We start from the raw sequence: 16,781 nt of genomic DNA, 5'->3' as shown, positions 1-16,781 counted from the left end.
TTGGACATATGATTATTTTTCTAGTCCTGGAACTGGACAAGCTCATGATCAGCATTATAAGGATCAGTATAGCATAACTTTACTGATTCCAGTTTTATCCCTGTTAAAATAAATCTGCCATTTAGAGAAACCAATGTCTATTGCTATTTGACTATGGCATAAAGCTACATTATGATCAGCTGATGTAAAAGATTATCAAACATTTTCTGAAATCTGGGAAGTCATTCGCTAATTGACATGTATTGTGATACGTTTTACTCATCTCTGAAAAAAAAACAATCAAGGATCCATTTTATAACTTCAGTATGAAAGACTGGGGTATTTTTTATATTGTGATGATGTACACATATGGACAAGTGAAGTGTCCACATTTCCTCTTCTTATAATGTTTTTGTCAGTCCTACAACTGGACATTTTTGTTAACTTCATCAACGAGAGCACAGATTTTCTAGAGTTTGTGGTCAAACACTCTTCGGAGACCATAGAATTTCTGGATGTAAAGATCCATCTACACCCTGATAGAGTTATCAGCACAGGAATTCATAAAAAAGAAATCTGGAGAAATCATTATCTGCATAGGGGGAGTATGCACCCAGGACATATCTTTGATAACATCTTTGAGAATCAGATCTTTAGAACTTCAAGATTATGTACTGAGAATGAAGACTTTGTAGCAGAACAGAGAAATATTGAGACACATCTAAGTAAAAGATCTTATAAAAGAAAGAATTTAAGACTGAAGCATGATATACAGGAATTAAGGAGAGGAAAGGGACGTCCCTATTTCTCTGAACCTACATCAAGTCATCATGAGAGTCTGGATTTTAAAACTCAATCACAGGAACTTAAATGTTTGTTAACATACACTGCTGACAATAAGCAAGTACGTGAAGTTATTAGGAAGTTTTGGCCAGTATTGACAACTGATGACAAAATAAAAGACATCGTAGGGGAACAGCCCAGATTCCTATATAAGAATAAGAAGAATTTGAAACGTCTCATTTGCAACAAAGATGGTTTTGAAAGAAATAGGCCCAATTCCAACAGAAAGGGCACTTTCAAATAAATTAGATGCAAAGCTTGTAACTCCATTGACAGCTCCAATACTTTTGTACATCCATACTCCAGGCAACAGTACAATTTTAATGTTTATGCTGATTGTACTAGTTCCCACATTATATACTTAGCGACTTGCTGCCAATGTAGTGCTTTCTGTGTTGGCAAAACAGATCAATGTCTTAAGGAACGTATCCTTAGACATTTAAGGGACATCAAACAGAAAGATCCCAATAATGTCTTAGCAGCCCATATAGTACAGTATCCGTCTCATCACTTTGTATTTAAGGCCATAGAGGCAGTCTGTCAAACCACAAGAGGAGGCGATGTTCATAATCGCACAGAGTTAAGGGAAACATGCTGGATAATTAATTTAAGAGCGAACAGATTACCAGGCTTGAATACCATTGTGCCATTAAAACCTGCGCTTAGGAATAGAAGGAATACGATCAGCAGGCTTACTTGAATGTTGCTTCATTCATATAATGTATTCACATACACAGCTACTAGTCTTCTCATATACAATCTCATAGTAAAAGGAAGTACTGCGCCTTTAATTATAATGAAGGAAATTATACCTCTTTGCTAGCTGGCCTCCTTTCAGTTTGCAACAAGGGCATGTCACAGATGAATGGCTGTGATGCCTTATAAATACAAAAGCTGAACAGTCTTTGTTTACGATCTGAGGAAGGCATACTTGCCGAAAGCACTTATCGGAAGACTGAGGACTGCTTGTTTTATGTTATATTCTTTTTTTATTAAAGTTTTGATTTTATTATCAAGTTTTACTGTCGTGGTGGACAACAGGAGTTTTTAGTAGTGTCAGTATGAAAGACTGGGGTATTTTTAATATTGTGATGATGTACACATATGGACAAGTGAAGCGTCCACATTTCCTCTTCTTATAATGTTTTTGTCAGTCCTACAACTGCCATTATTAGTATTTTGGTCAGTCCTAGGACTGCCATTATTGTGCCATTTTTTACATCCTGACCAGTTTCCTTGCTCCATTAAAATAAATTTGACCAAAATGTCAGAAAAATAACACGTACATCAATGATCAGTAGCAGGAAATGTTACCTACCTAAATGAACAGTTTCTACTATTGTAGTTGTATAAAATAAAATCAAAATACACAGATGGTCACCAAAATCTGATTCTTTACTAGTAAATTCTATAATTTAAATATTTAGTAAGCTTAGAAACAAAGAATCTGAATCTGGATCTGAAGACTTCCTTTGCATCTTGGCTTTATTTTTTAATTTTGTAGTTAATATATGAGTAAGACAGTCTGTTGCACACACCTTTCATCCTGTTGGAGCAAAGAATCTGGAGAAAGCATAAAATGATGGGGACAAAGGCTTCAAAATAAGGGCAGTGTTTAAATAATTGCTCTTATAAACTTAGAAAGTTGCTAGAATAGCAAAATTTATGTTAGCATGCATTTTCTGAAAGATATGAAGTCTAAAACTCAAATGTATGTCATGATTTAATGACTTCACTCCTCGGGGATTTGCAAGAAAACCACATGTTTTATGAAGAACAGACCAAAAATATGAAGCAAAAATCTGGACATTCTGTGAAAATCTGGACAGTTGAGAAGTATGCTGTTGCATAGCCTGCTCCTGTGAGCTGTATCACTGAATTTTTAATTAGATCTTAGAAAGTCTTAAAAAAAAAACAAAAAAAAAACAGAGCTGAGATCATGCTGCTTACTTCACTCCTCTCACTATACTCCCAATTCCCACCCTCCCCTTCTTATCTCCAGTCTTATAATAAACCACTTAAACAAGCAACCATAACTGTGGCAGACTTCGCACAACGAAACAACTCCTTATTCTTTATTACTCTTTCTCAAAGCAGGATTCTACTCCTTATCCTCACTTTCTCTCTCACCCATATTTCCCACTTCTTCTACCCACCAATACCCATACCCACCATACACAATACACCTTCTACATAATTCTGGTGTTTCTCATTCATAATACCTATCATTTACATCCCGCCTTCCTCCTTACTTAAACCATCCTGTATCACATAACCTGCCATCTTAGCCCTCCCCCATCAGCGACAACCTCCACAGCTTTACTTCTCCTAGCTCATGTTAAAACTTATCACCACCATTAACATCAAACCACATCTCCACTACTACCAACTTTAGGCCTTGTTACAATTTGACCAATAGTTTCCACGCCAATTTCCCATGCCTATATGACTTAGTTCCTTGTCTCTACTTCAATCACAAAAATACTACATAGCCATCAGAAAATCGATACAATAAAACCTCAATCAGTAAAAAAACAAATGAGATATTATAACCAAATTCTAAGCCTCAAAAACTTTCCAGTGTGGTGATGTTAAGTCCAAAGCAGTGGTGTAACAGTTGCGTTGTCACCAAACAGCAAAAGGTTCTCCAGTTTGATTTTCGGCTGGTGAAAACAAAAACAAAAAAACAACGCAAAGCAGAAAACTGGATATATACAGACCCCGATTTTATTATTAGTGCTTTCATTTAAACATTGCCGAACTTCTTCAGATCTAACTTAAAACTGCATGCATCCACCTTTAAAACTTTTCCTCATCACATGACTCACCAGTCCCAACTAGAGTCACTAGATCTTAAAGATACCATGACCAAATATTCCATTAAAAACAATAAACCACCCTGAAGCTGCTTTTTAAATAGCAGAAGACATTACAAAATTAGTACAAGAAAAGAAGGTTCCTGGCATTCATTCAATACTTGTCATGTTATGATCATATCCAGCAATTAAATTATTACTTTATTATAAAAGCTTAAGAATCATTGTAGCTGTTTTTACCATTTCATTATAAAATTACTGTTAAAATACTGCAAAAAATGGCACTTTTAATAAGTTATATATATATATATATATATATATATATATATATGGATTCACTTTATAACCTCGAATACTGAAATATCGAATTTCAGTATCTCGAGACTATAAAATTGAATCCACAAAACACAGAAACAAAAAAACCCGCAAAATTCACAACACCGAAAAAACCGCACACACTATACCACACATACACCACAACACCCACATCACAACATAAACAAACAAAACTACACACATACACAACTCATACACACATAAGCAGGGGGCAAGCCCCCCTGCCCCCACACCCCGCTACTTATATATACTAACTCCGAGATCACACAAACACAAAACAAAAGCCAACTCACACACGCACATTCTCCGACCCCCCACACACACATCAAAAACATCAGCACACTCACACACACTCTAACTCCCACTCAAAACCCTTAGAAAACACTTACTTGACATAACACCTACATCCACACACGGTACCGCGCACCATCAAAACACAATCCCGGACATTACGCAGAGTAAGGTCATAACAGCGAATTCGACATATATTCGAGTTCGCGATTATGACCTTTCGCTATGTTTAACATTCGGCTTTATAGTCTCGAGATACTGAAATTCGACATTTCAGTAATTCGAAGTTATAAAGTGTTTATATATATATATATATATATATATATATATATATATATATATATATATATATATATAGATAGATATATATATATATATATATATATATGTGTATATATATATATATATATATATATATATATATATATGGGTCTACTTCTTTTGACCTAACTTTCATTTGCCCGACACTCATTTTCCCGACCCCATTTGACTGAAAGTTCATTTGCCCGACACTTCATTTGCCCGACAAGTATTATTAGCATGAAAATGGAATATGCCCCCTTCCCCACTGTAGTGCGACCCTGGAGTTAGAATATATAGGTAGGGGGGGTGTGGGGGGTGAAGCCCCCCACTTCATTTCATATGATATTGTTAACTTTTCATGTAATATTGCTTAGTAAAAGAAAAGTAAGTGGGGGGCTTCACCCCCCCACACCCCCCCTACCTATATATTCTAACTCCAGAGTCGCACTACAGTGGGGAAGGGGGCATATTCCATTTTCTTGCTAATAATACTTGTCGGTCAAATGAAGTGTCGGGCAAATGAAGCGTCGGGCAAATGAAATTTCAGTCATTTGGTCTCGGGCAAATGGGTGTCAGGCAAATTGGAGTTAGGTCAAAAGAAGTAGACCCATCTATATATATATATATATATATATATATATATATATATATATATATATATATATAGATAAAAAAATATATATATATATATATATATATATATATATATATATATATATATATAGTTATAGCCCAGCGTATAAATGAAAAACATATAGAAGCCATATGAACAGAGCATAGGTTCATAGGTAGGTACTAGGCTATCTGCCCGAAGGCATTTATAAGCCTAGCCAGAATGTGTTGGCTTTCGCCACCCCTTTAGATTAATTCCCTGTGCCTCTGTCCAGCAGAGCCACTGAAATGATCCCCGGGGTAAACTTTCTGTTTCCCATCCACTCCTCAAGGTTTCTCTTGAAGAGTGCTAGCAAGTAGCTCTGCCTAATGTAGATTGGAATCTTGTTCCAAAGCATGGGAAGTCTCTGGGACAGTAATCTATCCCTCCAGCACATCCTATTTATTGTTGTGGTGAGGTTTAGATCCCTAGAGCATGTGGCTCAAGGGGATAAGGTTTTCTTTAGGTGGAGCATGTCCATCAATTCTGGGTTGAACATGGCCTTGTATGTCAGGCACAGATCACCTCTGAGAAGGTGGTATGCAGCCGAGTACAGCTGGAGTTTCTTCAGTTGAGCTGCATAGGGCATCTGTTTGAGGCCAGTGATCCTCTTGGTGAGATACTTCTGTGGTCTTTTCAGCTGTTGCAGTTGTCTTGTAATGTACATCTCAAATGGGGTGTTGTACTCTATGATGGGCCTGATGAGTGATGAGTAGAGGGGCACAATTACCTCTTTTGATCTGGATGCAAAGTCTTTTGTGATTAGGTGGGCCAAATAGAAGGATTTTCTAACCACTTTGGCAATGTGATTATCAAAGGAGAGATTACTATCTACTTGGGTCCCCAGATCTCTTATTACGTTTTCCGTATTTAGGGGACTACCACTTATGTGGTAGTTTGTGGGTACTTTGTTATTTCCAAAGGGAATAACTATGCACTTTTTGGCATTTAGCTTGAGGCCATGATTTTGACACCAGGTATCCTTCTCAGTGAGACCCTTTTGGAGGATGTCAATGTCAGCCGGTGAGTCAATTATAGCCCCTAGTTTGCAGTCATCTGTGAACTTGGTCAGCCATATTCCTCCTGTGCTTGTTTGTACCTCTGAGAAGTATATGCAGAACAGGAGGGGTCCTAGGACTGAGCCCTGGGGAACGCCACTTATAACCAGTTTAGAGTCAGACCTAGCTCCCGCAACTCTCATCTTGTGGGTTCTGTCCATGAGCCAACTGGCAACCTATCTTGTGACATAGGGGTTTATGCTCAGGCTGGTGAGCTTGTCTATAATACCAGAGTGGGGAATGGTGTTGGAAGCCTTTGCAAGGTGTAGGTAGACTGTGTGTACCACCTTTCCCTCTTCTATAGCCTTGGTAAGTGTCTCAAAGAAGTCCACCAGGTTTAGGAGGCATGATTTGCCCTTAACAAAGCCAAACTGGGTAGGGTCCAGTGTTTGGAGGTTCCCAATGTCTCTGTTAATGAGTTCCATGATGATGCGCTCCATAGCCTTGCAGACCAAGCTAGTCGGGCTTACAGGGCGATAGTTCCTGGGGTCTGTTGTGGCTCCACTTTTGTGGAGCAGAATAACCATTGCTGTGCACCACTCTATGGGTACATAGCCTGTGGAGAGGCTGAGTTTGAACAGTGTGTTTAGGTGAGGGGTTAGTTCATCTTTGAGCTTGTGTAGGACGCAGCCTGGGACACTGTCTGGTCCCACTGATGCTGTGTTTTTGGCTTTGGAGAGGGCTATTTTAACCTGAGTGGCTGTGATTTCAGGAGCTCTACCTTCTTCTGGTATGGTTATGGGCCCTTTTGGGGGTGAGAGGTGGGTAAAGTTTACACTGAACCTGTCTGCCAGGATGGTGGCAATATTGGTTGGTTCAGTGTATTTTGTGCCATTCTGCACTAGCTCCAAGCAGATCTGAGCATTGCCAATTAGATTCTTGACATAGCTAAAGAATGCCTTGTGGTTATCTTTGGAGTCCTTGGAAAGTTTTCTTTCAAAGCTCACCTTGGATGATTTTATGACGGAGCATAGTTTCTTGCTGATACTGATCAGGGATGTCATCCCTTCTTGGGATTTTACTCTTTTCTGTACTAGTTTCCTCCTTCTATTGTATAGCTTGTTTATGGCAGAGGTCCACCAGACTGCTTTTCTTTTCTTGGATGAGTGAGTCTTGGTTTTGCTTGGGATAGCACAAAGCATGCATTCTTGTAGGTGCCCGTAGAATGCATTAGTAAAGGATTTTCCAGCTTGGACAGCATTATCCTTTAGCATGGGGGCCTTGAAACTTTCCACCTCCATCTTAAGTAAAGTGAAGTTTGCTTTTGAAAAGTTTTTCACGGTGGTTTCCTTGTCTGGGGGTGGGGCCGGAATGTGGATATCCAAAGTGATTTGTTTATGGTCAGATCTAACCAGTTAGGGGTTGACCTCTGGTGTGGAACACCAGTTGCCCATGTTGCTGATGACCAGGTCCAATATGTTGTCACCTCTGGTAGGAGTTTTGACCAGTTGTTCTAGGGCATTTGAGTTTATAAACTCAAGGGAGTTAGTACTTGAGTAGTTCTCCCAGTTAATGTTTGTGTAGTTGAAATCACCCAATATTAGGGTGTTTGGTAGGACCATTATGTTACCCAGTGTTTCCAGAAATGTGGAATGGGGGTCCTGGGACATGGTGGGTGATCTGTAGCAAGCTACAATTTGAATTGCAGTTTTGCCTGTTATTAGTTGCACATGGATAATCTCTGAAGCATCATGCTGTGCCACTAACCTGGAGGTGTGGGTATCTTTGATGAATATGGATACTCCCCGCCTTTTGTATTTTGTTCCAGGTTCTGTTGCCGAAATGTATGGTATGAGTTGTAGCCTGGTAGTGCTGGGGTGCTCTCTGGAGCCTTAAACCAGATTTCTGTTACTGTACATATATCAATTTTCTCCATACTGAGGAGTGCCTCGAGTGCGTGCATTTTGAGGTTTAGACTTCTGGTATTGAGTAGTATTACCCTCAGATTTTTGTTACTAGTGCTATTTACCGCGGTGGGTTTGTCTTTTGAGCCTTGCCTAAAAAAGGCACTATGGTGGCAAAAAAATATAAAAAAAAAAATATTATTAAAAATGTGCAAAAAACATGCAAAGCAACACATCCAAAAGCATGAGAACTGTCTGCTTCTCTATGACAGTAATAATGCTATGCTAGAAGTACTAAATCTATCTGTTCAAGGCCCTGTGTTTAAGCACACTACTGACAGATGAATATTCATTCAAACTTGGCCATGTATATGCATTAGGCATGATTTGCTATTTTAATTCTTTCTCCTCTAATTGCAAAGACCAAGGTTCACCCCTTGCATTGACTAAAACTTGCTCATTACCATATATTTAAATTCATGGCCCTCATTACTAATAACATGTTTGGCTAGAAGATTAGTTATTTTTTACTTCTTAATAGCATATTCATGCTCATATATTCTTTCTTTCAAGGTTATGTCTGTTTTCCCTACATAGTATGAAGGACAATCTTGACAGGTGGCCAATTATACCAGTATGTTTTAAATAGGTATGAATATAAAGAAAAATGCCCCTGAATTTAAGATACCTGTATGACATCTTTATTTTGTGGGTGGGTGATGAAAATGACTTAAAAGACTTTAGGGCACACAGGTGAGGTGCCAGTTCACTCTGTAGTTCATGTAGAACACAGCCAAGGATATTGTCAGACCCATAGAACCTGTATTACTGGCCTTGGACAGTGCTGTTTTAACCTGTCCAGCAGTAATACTGGGTGCCTGGCAATCTACTGGTATTGTGATTGGTTCTTTGGTGGGGTAGAGAGCGGCAAAGTTGACACTGAATCTGTCGGTCAGTATATTGGCAATATCTGTTGGCTCGGTATAGGAGGTACCATTGTACAGTAGCTCAGAGCAAATCTGGGTATTGCCATGGAGATTCTTTACATAACTATAGAAGGCCTTGTGGTTGTCTTTCTATCTGCTGCAATTCTGTTTTCATAGCTAGCTTTAGAGGATTTGATGAGGGATCTCAAATATGTTGAGGCTGATAAGGGAGTTTTTCCTGTCTTGGGACATCACCTTATTCCGCATCAGTTTCCTCCTTCTGTTGTAGAGTTTGTTTATGGCAGGGGAGCACCAGATTCGCTTTCTTTTCTTGGAGGAGAGTGTCTTGGTTCTATTGGGTATGGCAAGATCCTTGCATTTGTGTACGTGTTCGTACAATGCATTGGTGTATGATTTGGCAGAATGAATTTAAGTGGACACTAATTTCAACCAACAAGCATTTACTGAAACACTAAAAGCTATAAACAGCTCCACATTAAAAACACTCCCATTAGATGAGGCTGTTCACACTTTCAGCTCAATATTTCTTCACACCCTAAATAACTTTTCTCCCCTACGTAAGAAAAGAATCAAATCTAATCAAGTTCATTGGCTTTCTAAACAAAGTAAAAACCTAATGATTATTATGGACAAAACATGGACAGAATAGCAACAACACAAAACAACAAAGCTCCTTCAAACTTTCAAGCAACAACAGAACCAGGTGAAAACAAGTAAACAATGTTAAGAAACAGTATTACTCACTCCAGCAAATGAACCATAAACATTACCTCAAAATATTCTGGTCCTCAATAAACAATATACTTAGTCCAAAATCAAAAAAAACCTAGTCCTTGTCCAAATATCTCTCCCCTACAAACTACTGCGTTACTTAATGCAAACTTTATTGATACTATTGCTTCCCTAACCAACAATTCACCTCCCTTAACAGGAACCATTTCTTCTCTGACCTCTCCCAACTCTTCTAAAACCTCACAGCACCTGTCTCTTCCATCTTGCAACCTCAGTAGGCCCCTCTCAAACTTTGATCAACCTGGTACCAAACAAACCACAAACAACCTCCCAGCTATACTCCAGCAACTTTTATCCAAGCTGGAAATCAAGAAACCATCACTTTAAATTCTCCTGCCTTTACCTTAAAACTTATCCTCACTGTCCCTATAAAGAAACTATTATTCAAACTAAAACCTTTCTCCACCTCAGTAGTAAAACTTCCACCCAGTATACCATAAACTAGTTGTTGATGCCATAGCCTACCCAGTAGACAACAGATCTTTTCTTTGTTTCTTTTGTTCATTCCCTATGGAAAATGTCACATACCATTCCTCCTCAATAAAGGTGGCAATTCAACTGACGTATCTAATTTCTGACCCATTGCAGTACTATCCCCTCTCTTAAAACTCCTAGAAAATTATGTACACAAACAACTCCTCCAATACCTCAATCAAAATCAAATTATAACCACTACTAAACATGTTTTTTGGCGAACCCATAGCCCAGCCACTGCCCTACTGTTGTTCATGGACATTGTAAATAAAGCTAGAGACTTTGGCATAGTTGTAACATCTTTATTCCTCTATCTGTCTAAGGCTTTTGACGCAGTCTGTCACTCTAAACTGTTGCAACAACTGCCCATTTTTGGCTTATCACCCACCACACCTAGCTGATTCCAAAGCTACCTATTAAGTAGACAGGAATCAGTAAAATGGGATGTCTCTCTCTCTCTCTCTCTCTCTCTCTCTCCATATTTACCAGATACAATGGGCATCCCACAAGGCTCTCTTCTTTATCCTTTACTTTTTAATATCTTTATCAACAATCTTCACTCAGCCTCCTGTGAAGCCTCACTCATTCAGTATCCTGATGACTCTGTGCTTGTCTGCTCCTCCAATAGCTTGTCACAGTTCCAGCTAACAACTCAAGAAACATTTACTTCAACAGAATGTTGACTAACTGATGCCCAAATTAACTCCAAGAAAACCAGTCTCCTCCTTTCTACTTCATAAATCCCACAGTCTTGAGAAAACCAAATCCAAAATATTTTCATTTAATAATACTGAACTGGAAGTAGTCTTCAACACAAAGTTGGTAGGAATAACAACTAATGACAATGTCTAATTTGAAGTTCACAGCTCATCAAAAACAAGGACTACTCTGTAGGCACAACCACTTCATAAGCAACTCCACTAAAGCAACTTTGGCCACCACTAATCTAGTACCTTTACTCCTACGTGGAACTCCAATCCTTACTAATCTACAAACCACAACTCCACTAAAGTAACTCTGGCTATCACTAATCTCCTGCCGTTACTCCTAGGTGGAGCTCAACTCCTTACTAATCTACAAACCATAACTCCACTAAAGTAACTCTGGCCACCACTGATCTCCTGCCTTTACTTCCACATGGAACTCCAATCCTTACTAATCTACAAACCGCAACTCCACTAAAGAAACGTTGGCCAGCACTAATCTTCTGCCTTTACTCCTATGTGGAACTCCAAGCCTTACTAATGTACAAACCTGTGTAAAAGCTAAGCTTAAAGCTTCTTATAAGAAAGCCACAAAATTTGCTACTAATGCAACCTACTATATGTACCACTGCCATGCAGTGAAGATCGTAAACTGTCTTGAATTTCCACATCACCTGACTTACATACACATTCTCAGTACACATAACATCAGCCTGTCCTGCCCTTACCAGCATTCATAGCAACTACCATCCTAACATATCCCTCGGATCAGATGGCAAACAATTCTTTACCATCCAAAAACCAAATAAATCACCTGGACTCAGCATTTACTCTTACTTTGTAACCAAAAGTTGGAACTCCTCACCCCTGTCCATTAGGTTTAACTGTAATCATCACTCTTTCAAACTGTACTAAGATAATTTCTAAGTCTTAGCTCTGCATCTGTTCTCCTCCTGGATGAAGTGCCACTCACCGTTGTATTACTTTCTTCTTCACCCACTTTCTACTTCCTGTCATACAAACTTAATCTAGCTTCTCAGATTTATACTTGTCTCACCTATTCTTACTTTAGCCTCTACTCAATTTCATTTTCTTTTCAACAAAGTTATTGGAGCTTTATTTGCTTGCCTTAAATGTATTATGGTCTCTGTTTTTGGTTAAATTCCTCTTTGGCTTGTATTTCTATGATTCATGAAATGTACTCTGTCTCTGCCTTTTTTAAATATGCCCGGTGTCTTGAATTTTACTATATTGAATTATTATTATTATTATTTATGGTTGTAAATTCTACACCTACTCTTTCCTTAATGATTATAATTATTGTATCTGGAGCTTTTCTCCCTGGGCCTCCAATGAAAATAGGTGCTTCTTGACCTAGATGGACTTTCCTGGTAAACAAATGCCAGTTAAAATAAATAAATAAATAAATAAAATAAAGTTGAAAGTTAAAGAATGTCAAACAGAAATACTGAAATACTGATCTATTTAATCTTTATAGAAATTCTCATTCATGTTTTGGAAAAATTGCAGTGACGCCTTTATAAGTTGTTAACACTCAGTTATAGTTGTCTTCACAATTCTTTTTTTACCAGGCACCCAATTGCATTATGTCTGCACAGTTATTTCACACAGAGTTCACATCGCATGGACTCTTATTTCATATTTGTAGAGAACTTCTGTAATGATGACTCAGCCTGATTTCTGTCAAGGGCTAACAGATAAAGACAGTTTTCAGAGGAAACATTTTTTGACTCATTCATCTTTGGTGTCAATTAAACTGCATTGTGTAATAAAATAATGCAGAGTGCTTTGGAGTATTTTGTACGCTTAAATGTTTTACAAAGAAAGGTAGAGGATTATGAAAGCTATTGTATATCATTGTGTCAAAACAAGTCTAATTATCTGGAAAAGTCTACTCATACTCTCACTGACAGCTCTGCACTCTAGCTGTCATCTTATTTCTTCGTTTCCTGATAAACTAATTGTATTTTCATCATACAGCAACTGTACATGGAGCTAAGTTAATGTAACTGGCAATTTACTTTCCAGATTTGTAAACAACGGTATATTATTCCTGACGACACAGAAATACATGAAATGAATTACCAAAATGAATTACTAATTCTTTTGAAATCTGTTTCAATAGCTGTCAGTCATAAAGTAAACAAAGTGCTCTGTTGCTTTAGCAAAACCTTTGCTCTGATCTACTACATATATATTTTTTGCACTTCACTCTTTCTGACTCTGCCTTTATACCGTAAACTGTAGTATTCCCTTTTAAAACATTACATGGTATTTAATAACATAAAATTCTCAGAAATCTTATTCTGCTGATTACCATCATCATCATCATCACTCCTCTTTTGCCCATTTTACATGGAGTTGTGTTACATCTGTTGTTGCCACATCTCTCCAATATGACATACACTTACCAGTGGCAAACACCCATGCCCCTTTCTGGGACACTAGCTAACACGATCAAATCCTATTTTATACTGATACTACTTGAAATTTCATCTGTAAGTCAGAACATACCTCTCAACTGCCCAGATTTTTGTCTCCTATTTTATTCTGTTTCTCAAAAAATTGTGGTTTTCAAGCAAATCATCCAAGACTGAAGTCATTAAATAATGGCAGACATTTCAGTTTCAGACTTCAGACTTCATATGTTCCAGAAAATGTATTCTAAAGTGAAATGAAGTTAATAAGAGCAATGTTTAAAAGTTTAAAAACTGTCCCTGTTTTTTATCCTTCTTCCCATTATTTTGTGCTTTTTCCAGATTTCTTGTGCTATGAATTTGATAGGTATTAGTTAGATCTTTGCCTTCTATTTACCAACACATGACAGCATCCTGTCATATCACCAGTGTCACCAAATTATCTACCTTTATTTAATTAATTGTCTTTGCTTTTTGGGACAGTCTAACTGGACTGAGGCCCCCTTTTCATTGGGGCCATGGGAGGAAAGTTGAATCAAAATGCTAACAAACAAAAAGTACACAATTACTAAATGGTACAAAACTACAACAAAGATACACATTGCAAATTATGGGAAAACAGCAATAAATACCACATGGCATGCTAGTAATGAATTCTTGGTGAACATAACCAGAGAAGTGGAACATAATATATAAGGCAGTCTAGCATTTTTGTGTATATCTGCAGGTAATACAGCTCCAGGGGGAGAGGCAGAGAGGCTAACAATAGGTGTAGAGTCTAGCAGTTAGCAATCAAGAAGTAAAGGTAGCAGAGATTAGCTGGATGGCTTGGAGCAGGAGCAGAGCCAAGATGCCTTCAGATGCATTTTTGCATTGTTTTTCTTGAATGTGCAATAGTTTTCTGTCATTCTTAGTGGAATGATACTCTGTTCCATAATTATGTGATGTGACAAGCATCTTCTCTTAAGTTATAGGTCTTGGTAGTGTGACGAAGGAGATTATCTGTGGAGCCGAGACTTTTTCTTGGCATTTATTTTTGTACAAGGGTTTTGAAGTCTGGGCATTGATTAGATTGGTAAATGATATTATGGGCAATGCTTACTTGAGAGAAAGTGAGATAATTTGTTAGTTCCAACCAGCGGAGACATTATAGTGCTTGTCAATGATGAATTCTGGATCAGAGGTAGACTACAAAGCTTACAACTTTATATCAGCATTGTCCAAGATTTGTTAACTGAGAGTGTTGCAGATTAGTGAAAGTGGAGGGGGCATATAAGATGGTTGGGAGTAAATAAGCCATGGCTAGTGCATTTCTGCTGCTATCTTTCAGGTTCCACTTTGTTCTGTAGAGAAGATATACTTTTTTATGTAGTTTTTGATAGCTGTATGAATATATTGGTCATTTTTAGCTTGATATATATTATAACCCACTTGAGTTTAGTTTGTGTTAACAGCTTCTATTGTAGCATTGCAAGCTGAGGTAATGTTGAAGGGATTGCTACTGTTTGAGTAAGTTTTGCGTGTGAACAGTATTAATTTAGTTTTAACTGGGTTAAGCAGCAAGGTAGACTTTTGTATCTGTATTTCATTGTCAGTGAACACAGGTTTGCTTAGAGTTTAGAGTACCTGTAAGGTAGGAATGGAGAAGATAACTGCAGAATCATCAGAGTGTTGTATGATGGTGGCTGGTTTACTAAGTGTAGGTCATTGATAAGAATAATAAACAGTGGTTGTCTTGAATCGACCCCCTGTGGGACACTTACTGACAAACAGTCACTAAGGCCATTGATGAGGGTAAGGCAGTTCACACAGCCTACCTTGACCTAGCAAAAGCGTTCAACACAATACCCCACTCGGGCATCATAGAAAAGCTCACCAGCTTAGATGTAAACCCATATGTCACAAGATGGGTTGCAAACTGGCTCAAGGACAGAACACACAGGGCTAGAGTTGCTGGTGCCATGTCAGACTCTAAGCCGGTCACGAGCAGTGCCCCACAGGGCTCAGTCCTGGGCCCCCTCTTGTTCGGCATTTATTTTTCTGAAGTGCAGGCAAACATAGGGGGATTGTGGCTGACAAAATTTGCAGATGACTGCAAACTGGGCACCATAATTGACACTCCATCAGACACAGACATCCTCCAGAGAGGTCTCATAGAAATGGATAACTGGTGCCAGAGCCATGGCCTTAAGCTAAATGCCAAAAAATGTATAGTCCTACCCTTTGGGAAAAACAAGGTAACCCCTAATTACCACATAGGTGGTAATCCATTAATCACGGAAGAAGTTATCAGGGACATGGGGACCCAAGTTGACAGTAACCTCTCTTTTGACACTCACATTGCCAAAGTGGTTAGGAAGACATTCTACATTGCCCACCTGATCATGAAGAGATTCACATCCAGATCAGGAGAGGTCATTGTACCCCTGTACTCTTCACTTATCAGACCAATGATTGAGTACAACGCCCCATTCGGAATGTACCTTACCCGACACCTGCAGCAGTTGGAAAGACCCCAAAAGTTCCTCACCAAAAGGATAAAGGGGCTCAAACATATGTCATACGATGCCCGACTGAAGAAACTCCAGCTTTATTCAGTCGCATACCGTCTGCTCAGAGGTGATCTGTGCCTGACATATAAGGCCATGTCCAACCCGGAATTAATGGACATGCTCCACCTCAAAAAATCCAAATCCACCAGAGCCACGAGAGCAAGAGACTTAAACCTCAACACGGATATAAATAGGACGTGCTGGAGGGACAGATTCATCACCCAGATACTCCCTACACTATGGAACAGAATCCCAGTCCATGTGAGGCAGAGCCCCTCACTGACTCTGTTCAAGAGAAATCTTGACGAGTGGATGGGAGATCGTAGGTTTACCCCGGGAATCATCTCTGTGTCACTGCTGGACAGAGGCACAGCAAACTAATGGGTATAGTATTCTCATCCTAAGGAGTGGTGAAAGCCACACACACTCTGGCTAGGCTTATAAATGCCCTAGGGCAGATAGCCTAGTATGAACCTATGAACCTATGAAAGGAGAGGAAAGCAGACAGTGTATTTTACCACTTAAATGCCTACAATCTAAATGTTAAGTAGACGTAAAACATGGTAATTGTAGTTGTAGAGAGAACTAGTTAGATAATTAATGTAGAAGAATTTGATGAGATATAATATTGATGTCTTTGGCAGAGTTTAGGACAGCAAGACATTAACCTGCCATACATTTGTTTGGAGACACATAGCTGAAATGACATTCAACTACAGAGGCAAATAGTTGTTGCAATTTCCCTTGGGCAA

The sequence above is a fragment of the Protopterus annectens genome, chromosome 3.part1 (genome assembly GCF_019279795.1).
Source record: "Protopterus annectens isolate FY-2018-M chromosome 3.part1, PAN1.0, whole genome shotgun sequence".
Taxonomy (NCBI): Eukaryota; Metazoa; Chordata; order Ceratodontiformes; family Protopteridae; genus Protopterus; species Protopterus annectens.
This window is presented reverse-complemented; position numbering follows the sequence as displayed.